Genomic DNA, 16212 nt, shown 5'->3' with positions numbered 1-16212 from the left:
GTAAGAAAAATGAGAATAGAGCAAAGTAATACCCCTACAGGTAATGAAAGCAGAACAGAAAGATTTTCTTTAAAAAGAAAAATAAAACTCTAATGTATGATTTCAAAATAAGCTGGAAGACATTAAGAAAATGATACAAAACATGAAAGAACAACATAATCAGAGTTAGGAAAACTCAGAAGCGAAGTGACAGAACTCAAGAAAAATGTAAAAATAAAATAAATGAAGACTCAACTATAAGGGACACAGTGAATAAACATAGCAGACAATGCCTTAAGGGAAATAGAAAGTAAAAATAAGGAAAATATTAAGAAAGCAAAAGGAAGCTAAGAAAGAGAGAAAGATTGAGGAACAACTATTGCATGAATGTAGGCAAAGAAGAGCCAACATAGGGATAACCAAAGTCTCTGAATAAGAAAACCAAAGCAAGAAAATTAAATATTAAGTGTTATAATTCAAGAAAAAAAAGTTAAATAAAACAGATTTGAAGGTACATATTGAAAGAGACGGGCTGGGTGTGGTGGCTCATGCCTATAATCCCAGCACTTTGGGAGGCCGAGGCAGGTGAATCACCTGAGGTCAGGAGTTTGAGACCTTCCTGGACAACCGGGTGAAACCCCATCTCTCCTAAAAATACAAAAATTAGCTGGTTGTGGTGGTGCATGCCTGTAATCCCAGCTACTTGGGAGGCTGAGGCAGGAGAATTGCTGCCGGGGGCAGAGGTTGCAGTGAGCTGAGATCACACCACTGCACTCTAGCCTGGGCAACAGAGTGAGATTTTATCTCCAAAAAAAAGAAAAAAGAAAAAAAGAGACTATGCATATGAAAATAGTGAACCCAAATGACCAATACTAACACATATTCTAGTATGTCCTTTATTTTTTTCTTTACTTTTTTGTGTTAGCCATGTTTTTGTAATAAACATGTTTTTCAGAATTAGGAAAAAAAAATACACACACACACACACACACACACACGCAACAGGGTTCAGTCGTGCCTCTTCTAAGAGAATTATTTTTACTCATCCAGAAATTAGACAGTTATCTAAACAGTCTATTGGGTTACTGATACGGCTTGAATGTTTGTCCCTTCCAGATCTTATATTGAAATATAATCCCCAGTGTTGAAATGGGACCTGGTAGGAGTTGTTGGATCATGGGGGCTGATCCCTAATGGATGGTTTGATGCTATCCCTGTGATAATGAATGAATTCTCTCTCTGTTAGTTGACATGAGAACAAATTGTTTAAAGAGCCTGGCATCTCCTATTCCCCACCACTTCTCATGCTCCATCTCTCACTATGTGACATGCCTGCTCCTTCTTTGCCTTTTGCCATGAGTAAAAGCTTCCTGAGGCCTCACCAGAAAGCTGAGTAGATGCTGGCTCTATGCTTCCTCTACATCCTGCAGAACTAAACCTCTTCTCTTCATAAATTACCCAGCCTCAGGTAATTCGTTATAGCAACACAAGGACAGATTAATACAGATACTGCCTTTTGGCACTTGCTGAGAATAGTCATTCATTCATTTATTCATTCAACAAAAATACTTACTGAGTGCCTACTGTATCCTAGGTGTGGTTCTAGGAAACTAGGATCTATCAGTGGAACAAACAACATCCTTATTCTCAGAGAGCTTACATTCTAATAGGGAAAATGTGACAGTAACTGGATGAATGGGGAAAAAAAGCCAGCCCGTGATAAGTGCTTTAAAGCATAAAGCTGGGTAAGGGATTGTGAACAATGGAGGTGGTATGAGGTACTATATTAGCTATGGAATAACTGCTCTAGCAATGACTTTTGAATAGATAACCAAATAAGTAAAAGAGAAAACTCTGAAAACTTCTAGGGGGAGAAATACTTCAGGCAGAAAGAGCAGCCAATGCAAAGGCCTAAGGTAGGACAATGCTAGGAATGTTTGAGCAGGAGTGTCTGGGACTTGTTTGGGAATAGCAAGGAGGTCATTGTGACTACAGCAGAGAGGTATGGTAGGGTCAGAGAGTTGGGGAGAGGAGGTTGAGGGGTGGCAGAGGTCCAAGGATGCAGGGCCTTAAAGGCCTTGGTGAGGTCTTTGGATTTGACCCTGAGTGAGACGGAATTGAGATACCATCTCACACCAGTTAGAATGGTGATTATTAAAAAATCTGGAGACAACAGATGCCGGAGAGGATGTGGAGAAAGAGGAACACTTTTACACTACTGGTGGGAGTGTAAATTAGTTCAACCATTGTGGAAGACAGTGTGGCAATTCCTCAAAGACCTAGAAATAGAAATTCCATTTGACCCAGCAATCCCATTACTGGGTATATATTCAAAGGACTATAAATCGTTCTACTATAAGGACACATGTACACGAATGTTCATTGCATCATTGTTTACAATAGCAAAGACCTGGAACCAACCCAAATGCCATCAATGATAGACTGGACTGGGAAAATGTGGCATATATACACCATGGAATATTAGGCAGCAACCAAAAACGATGAGTTTGTGTCCTTTGTAGGGACATGGATGAATCTGGAGAACATCATTCTCAGCAAACTGACACAGGAACAGAAAATGAAATACCGCATATTCTCACTCATAGGTGGGTGATGAACAATGAGAACACATGGACACAGGGAGGGGAGCACTACTCACTGGGGTCTTTTGGGGGGAATAGGGAGGGACAGCACGGGGGGGAGCTGGGATGGATAGCATGGGGAGAAATGCCAGATGTGGGTGAAGGGGAGGAAGACTGCAAATCACACTGCCAGGTGTGTACCTATGCAACTATCTTGCATGTTCTGCACATGTACCCCAAAACCTAAAATGCAATAAAAAAAAAAGAAATTTTGTTTTTAAATTTGATTATATATATACACTTTTAAATTTACCATTTTAAGTGCATAGTGTACAGTTTAGTGCCATTAAGTACATTATTGTGTAACTGTAACCACTATCCATCTCCAGAACTTTTCCATTATCCCAAACTGAAGCTTTGTACCAATTCAACAATAGCTCCCATTCTCCCTTCCAGACAGCCCCAGTGAACACTGTGTTACTTTCTGTCTCAGAAAGTAACATAGTGAGTTTGACTATTCTAGGTACTTCATTTAAGTGGGTTCATACTATTTATCCTTTGATGTCTGGCTTATTTCACTTAGTTTTGTAAGATTAATGTCTGCAAGGTATCATCCATATGCTAACATGTGTCAGACTTTTATTGGAGGGTGTGATGGTTAATTTAGAGTATTAGCTTGACTGGATTAAGGAATACCTAGATAACTGGCAAAACATTATTTTGGGGCATGTCTATGAGGATGTGTCCAGAGCAGATTGGCATGTGAGTCTCAGTGGACTAAGTCAGGAATATCTGCCCTCAATGGGTGGGCATCATCCAACTGGCTGAGGGCCCAGGTAGAACAAAATCCTAGGAAAAGTGAATTTGCCTCTCATCCTCTCTCCCAGAGCTGATACACTCTTCTCCTGCCTTTGGACATCAGAACCCCAGACTCTCTGGTCTTGGGATATTCCAGCATGTACATCAGCAGCCATCCCAGGTTCTCAGTCCTTCAGCCTTGGACTGAGAATTACACCATTGTCTTCCTAGTTCTGAGGCTTTCGGATTTGGACTGAGTCAACCTGCTGGCATCCCAGGGCCTCCAGCCTGCAGACCGTCTGTAGTGGAACTTAGCCTCTATAATTACATGAGCCAATTCTCCTTGTAAGTCCCCTCTCATGTATCTATATCTATATATATCCCATGACTCTGTCTCTCTGGAGAGCCCTAACTAATACAGAGCGTTTTGAGCTGAGGAGTAACAGGACTTTACTCACACTTCAGAGGGATAACTCTGGCTGCTCTGTGGGAAGAGACTGGAGGCAACCAAAGAGGTGAAAGCACAAAGACCAATGATAAGATTGCGGTTGTGGTCCAGGTTGGAAATAAGAGTGGACTGGACTGGGGTAGTCATGGTGGTGGTGATGACACACATTTCAGAGTCGAGATATATTTTTAAGGCAACGCTGACCAAATTTGCGAATGGGTTGGCTATCAGGTATGAGAAAGAGTACAGGCAAGGCTGATCCAAAGAATTCACCCTGACAGCTGTTAGAGCGGCGTAGTCATTTACAGAAATAGCCAAGAATGCCAGTACAGTAGAGTTCAGTGGTGGGGCGGGGGAGGGGTAAAAGCTCACTTCTGAACTGTCAAGTTTGGAATGATGATTACTCATCCAGGTGGAGATATAGAATGAACAGTAGATCTATGATTCTGCAATTTAAGTGAGAAGAGAGGGGTCAGGGCTTGAGATACAAAACTGGGTATCATTGGCTCATAAAAGGCATTTCAAGCTCTGGATCAGGATGAGACTCCTCCCAAGTACCTTAGTGCAAATCTAGACAAAACGTGCCTGAGGATGAAGCTCTACGACCCTCTGTGCTCAGAGGCCAGGAAGATAAAGAAGATCCAATAGAAAAGATTGAGGAGGAGGGACCAGTTCCTTAGGAGCACAGCCATGAAAGGGGGTGTCCCAGAGGCCTAGGGCAGAGAATGTTCCAGAAAGATAGATCACCAAGGAAGGTGAAGATTGAAAAGGACCATGGGACCTGCAATGTGGGGGTCTCCTGAGACCTTGTCAACAGTGGTTTCTCATCACTTTTCCACATCCCTGGGGAAGTCATTTCTGGGAGCTTATCTTCATCCTTTTTTATTTTTTTAAAAATAAATTAAAATGCTTTTCTTTTTTAGAAATGGGACCTGGCTATGTTTCCCAGGCTGTTCATGGGCATAATCCCACTACTGATCAGCACAGGAGTTTTGATCTGCTCTGTTTCTGACCTGGGCTGGTTCACCCCTCCCTAGGCAACCTACTATCTTCCACTCCTGGGAGGTCACCATATTGATGTCAAACAGTGCAGATGCCAGATCAGCATAGTGACCACTGCCCACAACTCCTGGGCTCAAGTGATCCTCCAGCCTTAGCCTCCCAAGTAGCTGGGAAAACAGGCATGGGCCACCACTCCCAGCTTTTCTTCATTCTTCTAGAGGAGCTTTGGAGGGAGTTAAAGAGAGTGATAAAATGTAAGTACTGTTTATCCAATAAGTGCCATCTTCCAGGGTCCTACCAACCTCTTTCTGCCCTGAGTCACATGAGCCCTTGCTGCTGAAGTCACTGGCGAAGCTGATCCTTGAAGTCACTTAGCTTCTCTTTGCGCTTCTTACCACCCTTTGGATCACAGATGCTCCAGGATTTTCAGAGCTTGTCCCTGTGGCCCCCATTCTGTTGCTTTGGGTTTATCTCCTTGCCTTGTCAAGTTTGACTTTGTACAAAAATTTTCCACTTATCGTGCTCCTGCCTCTGTCTTCTTGACCAGACTATTTGCATCCATTAAATATTTTTCCCTCTCTTGACTGCTGACCACATCTCTTCTCATCATATAAATTGTAGCTTTACATCAATCTCCATTTCTTTCCACCTGCTGCCAAACTGAAAACATCTATTCATTATCCTGTGAAAATTTTGGGTGTCGGCTGTGCAGAGCTCTGTTATCAATGCTACACAGTATACCAATAATTATGTCATGGCTGTTGTCTTCATATTTCCTCCAAGGTAATTGGGAGAGAAAAAAAACCTAAAGATGTAAAATGAGAGGTAATAAAACTAGACAATAAATCATATTTTCCAAAAATTGCTGTCAAGTCATACTGGTACCAGATGGAAGACAGGGAAGATGACATTTGAGCTAGAACATTGAAAGATGAGAGGAATTTAAATAGTAGAAAGGAAAGGGGTGGGCAGTCCAGGAGTAGGAAAGATATGTAAAGCTTTGAGGACAGGAAGGTACAAGGAAAGGTAGATGGGCTTCAGATGATGGAATATGAAGCACTAAGTGCCATGAATTTAATGGTGGCTGCTCAATAGTTTTTTAATAATGTAAAAGCAGTGTTGGAAAGAAGAGCTTGGAAGCTTTGGTTGGTATGAAGAATTCAATGATAAGGAGACTAGTAAAAGAACTGGTGCAATAGTCCAGCTGTGACAAGGTAAGAGCTTGAGCTTCAACTGGTACAGAACAAGAGCACCTGTTTCCTGAGGATTCCAGCAATGGATTACTCATTGGTCCAGGTTTGGTCATGATCCCCATCTTGAGCAAATCTCCAATGGCCATGGATATGTGGTGATTTGATTGGCTGGGCCCTGGATCTAGTGGTGGTACCAGCTCTACCTAAGCATGGTTAGAGAAGGAAAGGGGTGGCCCCAAAGGAAAATCAAGAGAGGGTTCCCAGAAGGGATAATAGATGCAGGAATGTTAAACCAGTCCTCCTTACTATCTTCCATTCATTCTTCCACTTACCACAGGCTAACCTACCCCTCCACTGAAACTGTTCTCACCAAGATCACCTCCTAGTTTATGAAATCACAAGACCTTTACAGGCCTTATTACAGCCCAACTTCTCTGCCCATTTGACACTGTTCGATCCTGTAAATATTAGTATTTTCCAAGGTTCTATTTTCAGTTTTCTCTCTTCTTACTCTCCTTATTTTCTCTTTTCCTGGCTTTCTCAAGAGTTGAGATGCTTTCCCCTCTCATCCACCATGGACACACCTCTATTGCTGCACATCTTACTCTGTATTGTGATTATATATGCATGTGTCAGGGACCTTATGTATCTTTGTAGCTATAGCTCCTGGGACTTATTGGGAGTAGATTTAATGACTAAACAGAAATGAGGTATGCTGGCAACAAGGATCAATGAAGAGGCAAACATGATGCCATGATTTTGAACTTGGGATTCATGACCAGAAATAGAGAAGTCAGTTTTGGAGAAAAGAGAATGAGTTTAATTTAGATATGTTATATCAGGAATGGTTAGGACATCAAACAGAAAAGTCGAGTGGAGACAGTTAAAGATGTTGTGCTTGAAGTCTACTAGATTATAAGTTTCATGGGCATAGAGACCTTGCCTGTCTTTTCCTCACTTTTAGAACATGGCACAAAGTAGGTGCTCAGTAAATGATTGTTGAATTACTGAAATAAGTGCACTCTCTAATCAACGCAACACTTTTGCAGATCTGACACTATCTACATGAGATGGCATCGGGTCCCATAGATTGAGGGCTCATTCCCACAAGATTGTCCCCACTTCAGATGCCAGTTGCAAGCCTTAGATTGTGACCTGTGCTTTAGACTTAGTGGCTGTAAGTTGAGGTTCCTACAGCCCCCCTCCTAGGGTTCAATTGAATTGCTAGAGCTGCTAAGGGAATGCTGACTTACTAACATGGTTTGGCTGTGCCCCCAACCCAAATCTCATTTGCAATTGTCACTTCCATAATCCCACATGTGGTAGGAGGGACCTTGTGTGAGCTAATTGAATCATGGGGGAAGGTTTTTCTCGTGCTGTTCTCGTAATAGTGAATAAGTCTCATAAGATCTGATGGTTTTATAAAGAGGAGCTCCCTGCACACACTCTCTTTCCTGCTGCCATCTAAGACATGTCCTTTCTCCTCCTTTGCCTTCCACTGTGATTGTGAGGCCTCCCCAGCCATGTGGAACTATGAGTCCATTAAACCTTTCTTTTTTTTTTTTAGTAAATTACTCAGTCTTGGGTATGTCTTTATTAGCAGCGTGAGAACAGACAAATACACTTACATTTCTCAGTTTACTATGAAGGATATTGCAAAGGGTACAGATGAACAGCCAGATGGAAGAAATGTATAGGAGAAGCCATGGGGGAAGGGGCACGGAACGTCCATGACCTCTCCAGGAACTTCCACATGCTTAGCTATCTGGATGCTCATCTGAAACCTGTCCTTTTGGGTTTTTATGGAGACTTCATTACATAGGCATGATTGATTACATTATTGGCTATTGGTGATCAATTCAACCTTCAGCCACTTTCTGGAAGTCAGGATGTAAGGCTGAAAGTTCCAACCCTTTAGTCATGCCTTGGTTTTTCTGGTGACCAACCCTCATCCTGAAGCCATCTTATTATCATACAAAAGACACTATTATCACTCCTGCGATTTCAAGGATTTTAGAAGCCGAGAGCCCTGAACTGTGGATGAAAGCCAAACAGATATTTCACAATATCACACAGATGAAGTCATGTGAGTGGCTGGGATTTTTAAGAGTGGGCACAGGATTAGGTAGGCCTGACCCCAGAAGAAGGGTCCCATATGTGAAAGAAAGTATGGAGACAAGATATGCCCGGGATGTCACAGGCAGCCATCTATTCAACAAACAAGAAGGGAGGGCTTTCCATGGGTTCCTTATTTATTAAGAGAGAAACCTTTCTTAGAACCCTTGTATCAGATTTCTCCAAATTCCATTACTTGGAATTAGGTCACATGCCCATGCTGGGCTGCTGCAAGAGAGGCAGAGGAAGCAAATATATTGCATTTTCAGACTCTGTAATGGGGAGTTTGATTTTGACAGCAAGGAAGAAAAAAGACGATACCGGATGGGTAAAGGATTTTTTTTCTGCCTCCCAGAGAGCAGTGAAATTTTAAATGAGGAAAAGGCCGTAAGAGTTTTTAAAAATATCCACTTACTTTGGGGACATTCTTTCAGGTTCAAAAGGTTCTTTCACATTACGTCTTCTGGCACATTAAACAATGTGCAAATGACCTGGGAGAAAATACATCTCCTCTCCCAGACCCTCTTGTTTACATCCTCTCATCCTCAGCATTGGGGTCTCGGTTTGAACCCTTAAAGCAACACTCTGCTATTTATTCCTTCTCCTCCAGGTCAGGGAGAAGGTTGAATTTAAATAACTCCAGTTCAGAGCAATGGCGCACTATAGGGAAAGTTGACTTTGAGATTTGCCAGATGGGTCAAGCCTATTTGCAGCCTTAAAAAGGCCTGAAATCACAGCCCTGACACAAAGCTGCAGGAAGCAGAAAGTGGCAAGCTTCCTCTCCAAAAACTGCATCAAGTAAAATGTTATAACAAAAGAATTCATTTTCCTACTCCTTACCCTAGACTGCAGTTGGGCCTAGACTCCAGTTCCTTGGGGGATATATCACAGCTGTGCCAGATGGGCAAGGAAAGGAGCCCATGATTTTTTTGATGCTATATTTATGAACTGGAGAAATGTGTGCTAATATCTAGAAAAGGAAGCAGGGCAGGCTGGAGGAAGTAACCAGGAAACCGCTGAGTGGCCAACAGGTATATGAAGAAATGCTCACTCCATGAATTGTCAGGCATCTGCAGACTAAAACCGTACTCTGCACCTGTCAGAATGGCTATTATCAAAAAGACAAAAGATAACAAATGTTAGAGAGGATGTGGAGAAAAGGGAACCTTTGTACACTGTCGTTGGGAATGTAAATTCCTACAACCATTATGGAAAATAGTATGGAGGTTCCTGAAAAAAATTAAAAATAGAACTACCATATGATCCAGCAATCCTACTTTTGAGTACATATCAAAAGGAAGTGAAATTAATATGTCAGAGAGATATCCCCCATGTTCCTCGAAGCATTATTCACAATAGCCAAGAGGTATGGAAACAACCTAAGTGTTCAATGAATGAATGAATAAAGAAAAGGTGGCATGTGTACACAGTGGAATAACATTCAGCTGTAAAAAAAAGAAGGAAATCTTGTCGTTTGCAATAAAACATGAATAAATGTAGAGGACATTATATTAGTGAAATAAGCCAGACATAGAAAGACAAATACTGGCCAGGTGCTCACGCCTGTAATCCCAGCACTTTGGGAGGTGGAGGCAGGCAGATCACCTGAGGTCAGGAGTTCAAGACCAGCCTGGTCAACTGAGTGAAACCCCATCTCTACCAAAAATACAAAAATTAGCTGGGTGTGTTGGTGGGCACCTGTAATCCCAGCTACTCAGGAGGCTGAGGCAAGAGAATCACTTGAATCATGGAGGCGGAGGTTGCACTGAGCCGAGATCATGCCAATGCACTCCAGCCTGGGCGACAAGAGCAAAACTCCACCTAAACACACACACACACACACACACACACACACACACACACGCAAATACTGCAAGATCTCAGTTATATGTGAAATCTGAAAAAAGTTGAACTCATAAAAACAGAGAGTAGAATGGTAGTTACCAGGGGCTAGGGGATGGGGGGATTGGGCAGATGTTGGTCATACAATTAAAAACTAAACAAAACAAAAAGCTGCTTCTATGGCTAAGGCCGTGGACAGAACAGGAAAAGGCCTGTGACAGAGACAAGGAAGGGAAACGCCACAGCCAACAGGTGGCTTTGCAATGTCAGGATGACAAGGGAGATGTTTGTAAAAAACAGTGGCCTTATTATGAAGCTCTGACTCTGTGCCAAGTCCTAAGCTCTGTAAGGGTATTAGTGTATTCGGTAGGTGGTCTTGCTGTTCTCACCTTACAGGTAAAGAGGTTGAAGCACAGGGAGGCTGAATCTCTTCCTTGCGTCTCTTAGTGGCTGAATGGGGAAGCTGGGGTGTCATGAGGGCTGACTGACTCTGCTTAGCACTTAGCACTTAGCACTTCTCTGCTCAACCGCTTCCAGCTCACTGACTTATCTTATCACTTGGCAAAGACATCACTGGTCATGGGGCAGCTGACACTGTGGCAACTCTTGGCCACTTTGTCTTCCCTGCTGATGGCTGTGGAAGGACAGGCAGAAATGCAAGTGCCTCCTTCTTCACACCGTGCACAGAGCAAGGGCCAGACATAGTCAAGCTCAAGCATCCATTGCTCACATCAGTCATCCCTCATTTTATGTATTAGTTTGTTCTCATGTTGCTATTAAAAATACCTGAGACTGGGTAATTTATAAAGAAAAGAGGTTTTATTGGCTCACAGTTCTGCAGGCTGTGTAGGAAGCATAGCAGCTTCTGCTTTGTGGGTGGCCTCAGGAAGTTTCCAATCATGGCGGAAGGCAAAGGGGCAGCAGGCGTCTTACATGGCAGGAGCAGGGGCAAGAGAGAAAGAGAGGAGGAGCTGTACACTTGTAAACAACCAGATTTCATGAGAACTCGCTGGCTATCGTGAGAACATAATCTACAGGGATGATGCTAAACTATTCATGGGAAACACAGCCCCATGATCTGATTACCTCTCACCAGGCTCTACCTCCAACACTGGGGATCAAAATTTTACATGAGATTCGGGTGGGGACACAGATCCAAACTATATCCCTTCGTCAACGAGTATTTGAGGCAGAAGAATTTCATTCACCTTCTACCTCAACTATGTGAAAGTGGCTTTATAAGGAGAAAATAGAAGCTCAGAATGCCTAAGTCACTTGCCTAAATATTGCAGCTAAGGGCAGATCTGGAATTTGAACACGGAGCTGGCTGACTCCCAAGTCCGAGTTATTTCTATTACATCACACTTTTTTTCAGTGATAACTTGGGCTCTTTGAGACCATGTTGGGCCTGCTCCTTTCTGTGCAGTTTCAGCCACTGCAGGGGCATCTAATGGACCCAAGGCAGAGTTTAACTTATGCGAGTGGAAGGGGAGGGAAATATTTTTGCTTGTCATCATTCATGTCTCCAACAGGATTCTCAAAAAGGAGCCACTGGAAGCCATGGTTTGGATGTTTTGTCCCCAAAATGTTGAAATGTTGGCCTCCAGTAATTAATAGCCTACTGAATAAAAAAATTCCAGGACCAGATGGATTCACAGCCAAATTCTACCAGAGGTACAAAGAAGAGCTGGTACCATTCCTTCTGAAACTATTCCAAACAATAGAAAAAGAGGGAATCCTCCCTAACTCACTTTATGAGACCAATATCATCCTGATACCAAAAGCTGGTATAGACACAACAAAAAAAGAAAATTTTAGGCCAATATCCCTGATGAACATTGATGCGAAAATCCTCAATAAAATACCAGCAAACCGAATCCAACAGCACATCAAAAAGCTTATCCACCACGATCAAGTCAGCTTCATCCCTGGGATGCAAGGCTGGTTCAACATACACAAATCAATAAATGTAATCCATCACATAAGCAGAACCAATGACAAAAACCACATGATTATCTCAATAGATGCAGAAAAGGCCTCAAATAAAATTCAACACCCCTTCACGCTAAAAACTCTCAATGAATTAAGTATTGATAGAATGTATCTCAAAATAATAAGAGCTATTTATGACAAACCCACAGCCAATATCATATCATACTGAATGGACAAAAGCTGGATGCATTCCCTTTGAAAACTGGCACAAGACAAGGATGCTCTCTCTCACCACTCCTATTCAACATAGTATTGGAGGTTCTGGCCATGGCAATCAGGCAAGAGAAAGAAATAAAAGATATTCAAATAGGAAGAGAGGAAGTCAAAATTGTCTCTGTTTGCAGATGACATGATTGTATATTTAGAAAACCTCATTGTCTCAGCCCAAAATCTCCTTAAGCTGATAAGCAACTTCAGCGAAGTCTCAGGATACAAAATCAATGTCCAAAAACCACAAGCATTCCTATGCCAATAATAGACAAAGAGAGAGCCAAATCATGAGTGAATCCCATTCACAATTGCTACAAAGAGAATAAAAATACCTAGGGATACAACTTGCGAGGGATGTGAAGGACCTCTTCAAGGAAAACTACAAACCACTGCTCAAGGAAATAAGAGAGGACACAAACCAATGAAAAAACATTCTATGCTCATGGATAGGAAAAATCAATATTCTGAAAATAGCCATACTGCCCAACATAATTTATAGATTCAGTGCTCTCTCCATCAAGCTACCAGTGATGTTCTTCACAGAATTCGAAAAAACTACTTTAAATTTCATGTGGTACCAAAAAAAAAAAAAAAAAAAAAAAGGCCTACATAGCCAAGACAATCCCAAGCAGAAAGAACAAAGCTGGAAGCATCATGCTACCTGACTTCAAACTATACTACAAGGCTGCAGTAACCAAAACAGCATGGTACTGATATCAAAACAGATACATAGACCAATGAAAAAAAAAACAGAGGCCTCAGAGATACACCACACATCTACAACCATCTGATCTTTTACACACCTGACAAAAACAAGCAATGGAGAAAGGATGCCCTATTTAATAAATGGTGTTGGGAAAACTGGCTGGCCATATGCAGAAAACTGAAACTGGACCCCTTCCTTACACCTTATACAAAAAGTAACTCAAGATGGATTAAGACTTAAACATAAGGCTGGGCGCAGTGACTCACGCCTGTAATCCCAGCACCTTGGGAGGCTGAAGCGGGCAGATCACAAGGTCAGGAGATCGAGACCATCCTGGCCAACATGGTGAAACCCCATCTCTACTAAAAAATACCAAAAAATTAGCCAGGTGTGGTAGTGTGCACCTGTAGTCCTGGCTACTCAGGAGGTAGGGGAATTGCTTGAACCTAGGCAGCGGAGGATGCCGTGAGCTGAGATTGTGCTACCGCACTACAGCCTGGGTGTCAGAGAAAGACTCCATCCAAAAAAAAAAAAAGACTTAAACGTAAGACCTATAACCATAAAAACCCTAGAATAAAACCTAGGGAAGCCAGGTATGGTGGTTCATGCCTGTAATCCCAGCACTTTGGGAGGCTGAGGTGGGTGGATCACCTGAGGCCAGGAGTTCCAGGCCAGCCTGGACAATATAATGAAACCCTATCTCTACTAAAAATACAAAAAAATTGCTGGGCATGGTGGCGGGCACCTGTAATCCCAGCTACTAGAGAGGGTGAGGCAGGAGAATTGCTTGAACCTGGGAGGCACAGGTTGTGGTAAACCAAGATCTTGCCATTGCATTCCAGCCTGTGCAACAAGAGCTAAACTCTATCTAAAAAAAAAAAGAAAAAGAAAACCTAGGCAATGCCATTCAGAACATAGGCATGGGCAAAGACTTCATGACTAAAACACCGAAAGCAATGGCAAAATAAGCCAGAATTGACAAATAGGATCTAATTAAACGGAAGAGCTTCTGCACAGCGAAAGATACTATCATCAGAGTGAACAGGCAACCTACAGAATGGGAGAACATTTCTGCAATCTATCCATCTGACAAAGGGCTAATATCCAGAATCTACAAAAACTTAAACAAATTTACAAGAAAAAAACAACCCCATCAAAATGTCGGCAGACTATGAACGGACACTTCTCAAAAGAAGACATTTATGTAACAAACATATGAAAAAAACCTCATCATCACTGGTCATTAGAGTAAGATACCATCCTATGCTAGTTAGAATGGCAATCATTAAAAAGTCAGGAAACAACAGATGCTGGAGAGGATGTGGAGAAATAGGAAAGTTTTTACACTGTTGGTGGGAGTATAAATTAGTTCAACCATTGTGGAAGACAGCGTGGCAATTCCTCAAGGATATAGAACCAGAAATACCATTTGACCCAGCAATCCCATTACTGGGTATATACCCAAATGATTATAAATCATTCTACTATAAAGACATATGCACATGTATGTTTATTGCAGCCCTGTTCATGATAGCAAATAGTTGGAACCAACTCAAATGTCCATCAATGATAGAATGGATAAAGAAAATGTGGCACATACACACCATGGAATACTATGCAGCCATAAAAAAGGATGAGTTCATGTCCTTTGCAGAGACATGGATAAAGCTGGAAACCATCATTCTCAGCAAACTAACACAAGAACAGAAAACCAAACATCACATGTTCTTACTCATAAGTGTGAGTTGAACAATAAGAACACATGGAGACAGGGAGGGGAACATCACATCAGGGCCTATTGTGGGGTGGGGAGCTAGGGGAGGGATAGCATTTAGGAGAAATACCTAACGTAGATGACAGGTTAATGGGTGCAGCAAACCACCATAGCATGTATATATCTATGTAACAAACCTGCACATTCTGCACATGTACCCCAGAACTTAAAGTATAGTAATAAAATAATAATAAAATAAAATAAGAAATGTGGGCCTCTAATGTGGGTAATGGGCTTGGTGGGAGGTGTTTGGCTCATGGGGGCAGATCCCTCATGAGTGGCTTGGTGCTGTCCTTCAGTGAGTTCTCACTCTCTGAGTTCATACAAGATGTGGTTAAGGCCAGGTGCGGTGGCTCATTCCTGTAATCCTAGCACTTTGGGAGGCTGAGGCGGGCCGACCACCTGAGGTTAGAAGTTTGAGACCAGCCTGGCCAACATGGTAAAACCCTGTCTCTGCTAAAAATACAAAAATTAGCTGGATGTGGTGGCACATGCCTGTAATCCTAGCTACCCAGGAGACTGAGGCCAGAGAATCACTGGAACCCAGGAGGCAAAGACTGCAGTGAGCCAAGATCACACCATTGCACTCCATCCTGGGCGACAGACCAAGACTCCATCTCAAAAAAAAAAAAAAAAAAAATGCCGGGTATGGGGGCTCACACCGGTAATCCCAGTACTTTGGCAGCCAGGAGGATCATGCAGTCAGGAGTTCAAGACCAGCCTGACCAACATGATAAAACCCTGTTTCTACTAAAAATACAAAAATTAGCCAGGCATGGTGGTGTGTGAAACCCCATGTTGGTCAGCCTGGGCTCAAACTCCTGACATGCACCACCATGCCTGGCTAATTTTCGTATTTTTAGTAGAAACAGGGTTTCTACTAAAAAATTAACCAGGCATGATGATGCGTACCTGTAATCCCCACTACTTGGGAGGCGGAGGCAGGGGAACCGCTTGAACCTGGGAGGCGGAGGTTGCAGTAAGCCAGGATCATGCCATTGCACTCCAGCCTGGGCAAGAGATTTCATCTCAAAAAAGAAAAAAAAAAAAAAGAGATCTGCTTGTTTAAAAAAGCCTGGCAACTGCCCCCTCACTCTTGTGCCCTCTCTTGTCATGTGATGCTCTGGCCATGTGATGCTCTGGTTTCCCTTCATCTTCCACCATGATTGTGAGCTTCCTGAGGCCCTCACCAGAAGCAGATGCTGGCACCACACTTCTTACACAGCCTGCAGAACAGTGAGCCAAATGAACCTCTTTTCTCTATAACTTATCAGCCTCAGGAATTCCTTTATGGCAATGCAAACAGACTAACACAGGGGGTGAATTAGTGCAGGGAATTTTTAAACTTATATATATATGTACATTTTTAAAAATTGAAGTATAACGTATATATGGCAAAGAACGTGAACTGTGCTAATTATAAGTTTAGAGCATGGTTAATTTCTACCTCTGTAGATGCCTGCGTAGCCATCACTCACATTGTGATAGATAGAGAACATTTCCTGCCTCTTCCCAGGCAAAACCCGTTTCCTCCCCAGAGATAACCACTATTCTGATTTTTATCATAATCA

The 16212-nt window shown here is 42.4% G+C and overlaps 1 protein-coding gene across 1 annotated transcript in view; it reads left to right on the top strand.

Annotated features, from left to right (window-relative positions):
* Positions 1 to 16212, top strand: part of TMCC3 (transmembrane and coiled-coil domain family 3) — a 369795-nt gene that overhangs the window by 352790 nt on the left and 793 nt on the right. The window lies entirely within an intron of this gene.

This window comes from Callithrix jacchus, chromosome 9 (genome assembly GCF_049354715.1).
Source record: "Callithrix jacchus isolate 240 chromosome 9, calJac240_pri, whole genome shotgun sequence".
Classification (NCBI taxonomy): domain Eukaryota; kingdom Metazoa; phylum Chordata; class Mammalia; order Primates; family Cebidae; genus Callithrix; species Callithrix jacchus.
The sequence above is the reverse complement of the archived record's forward strand: the minus strand, read 5'-3'. Positions and strand labels throughout refer to the sequence as shown.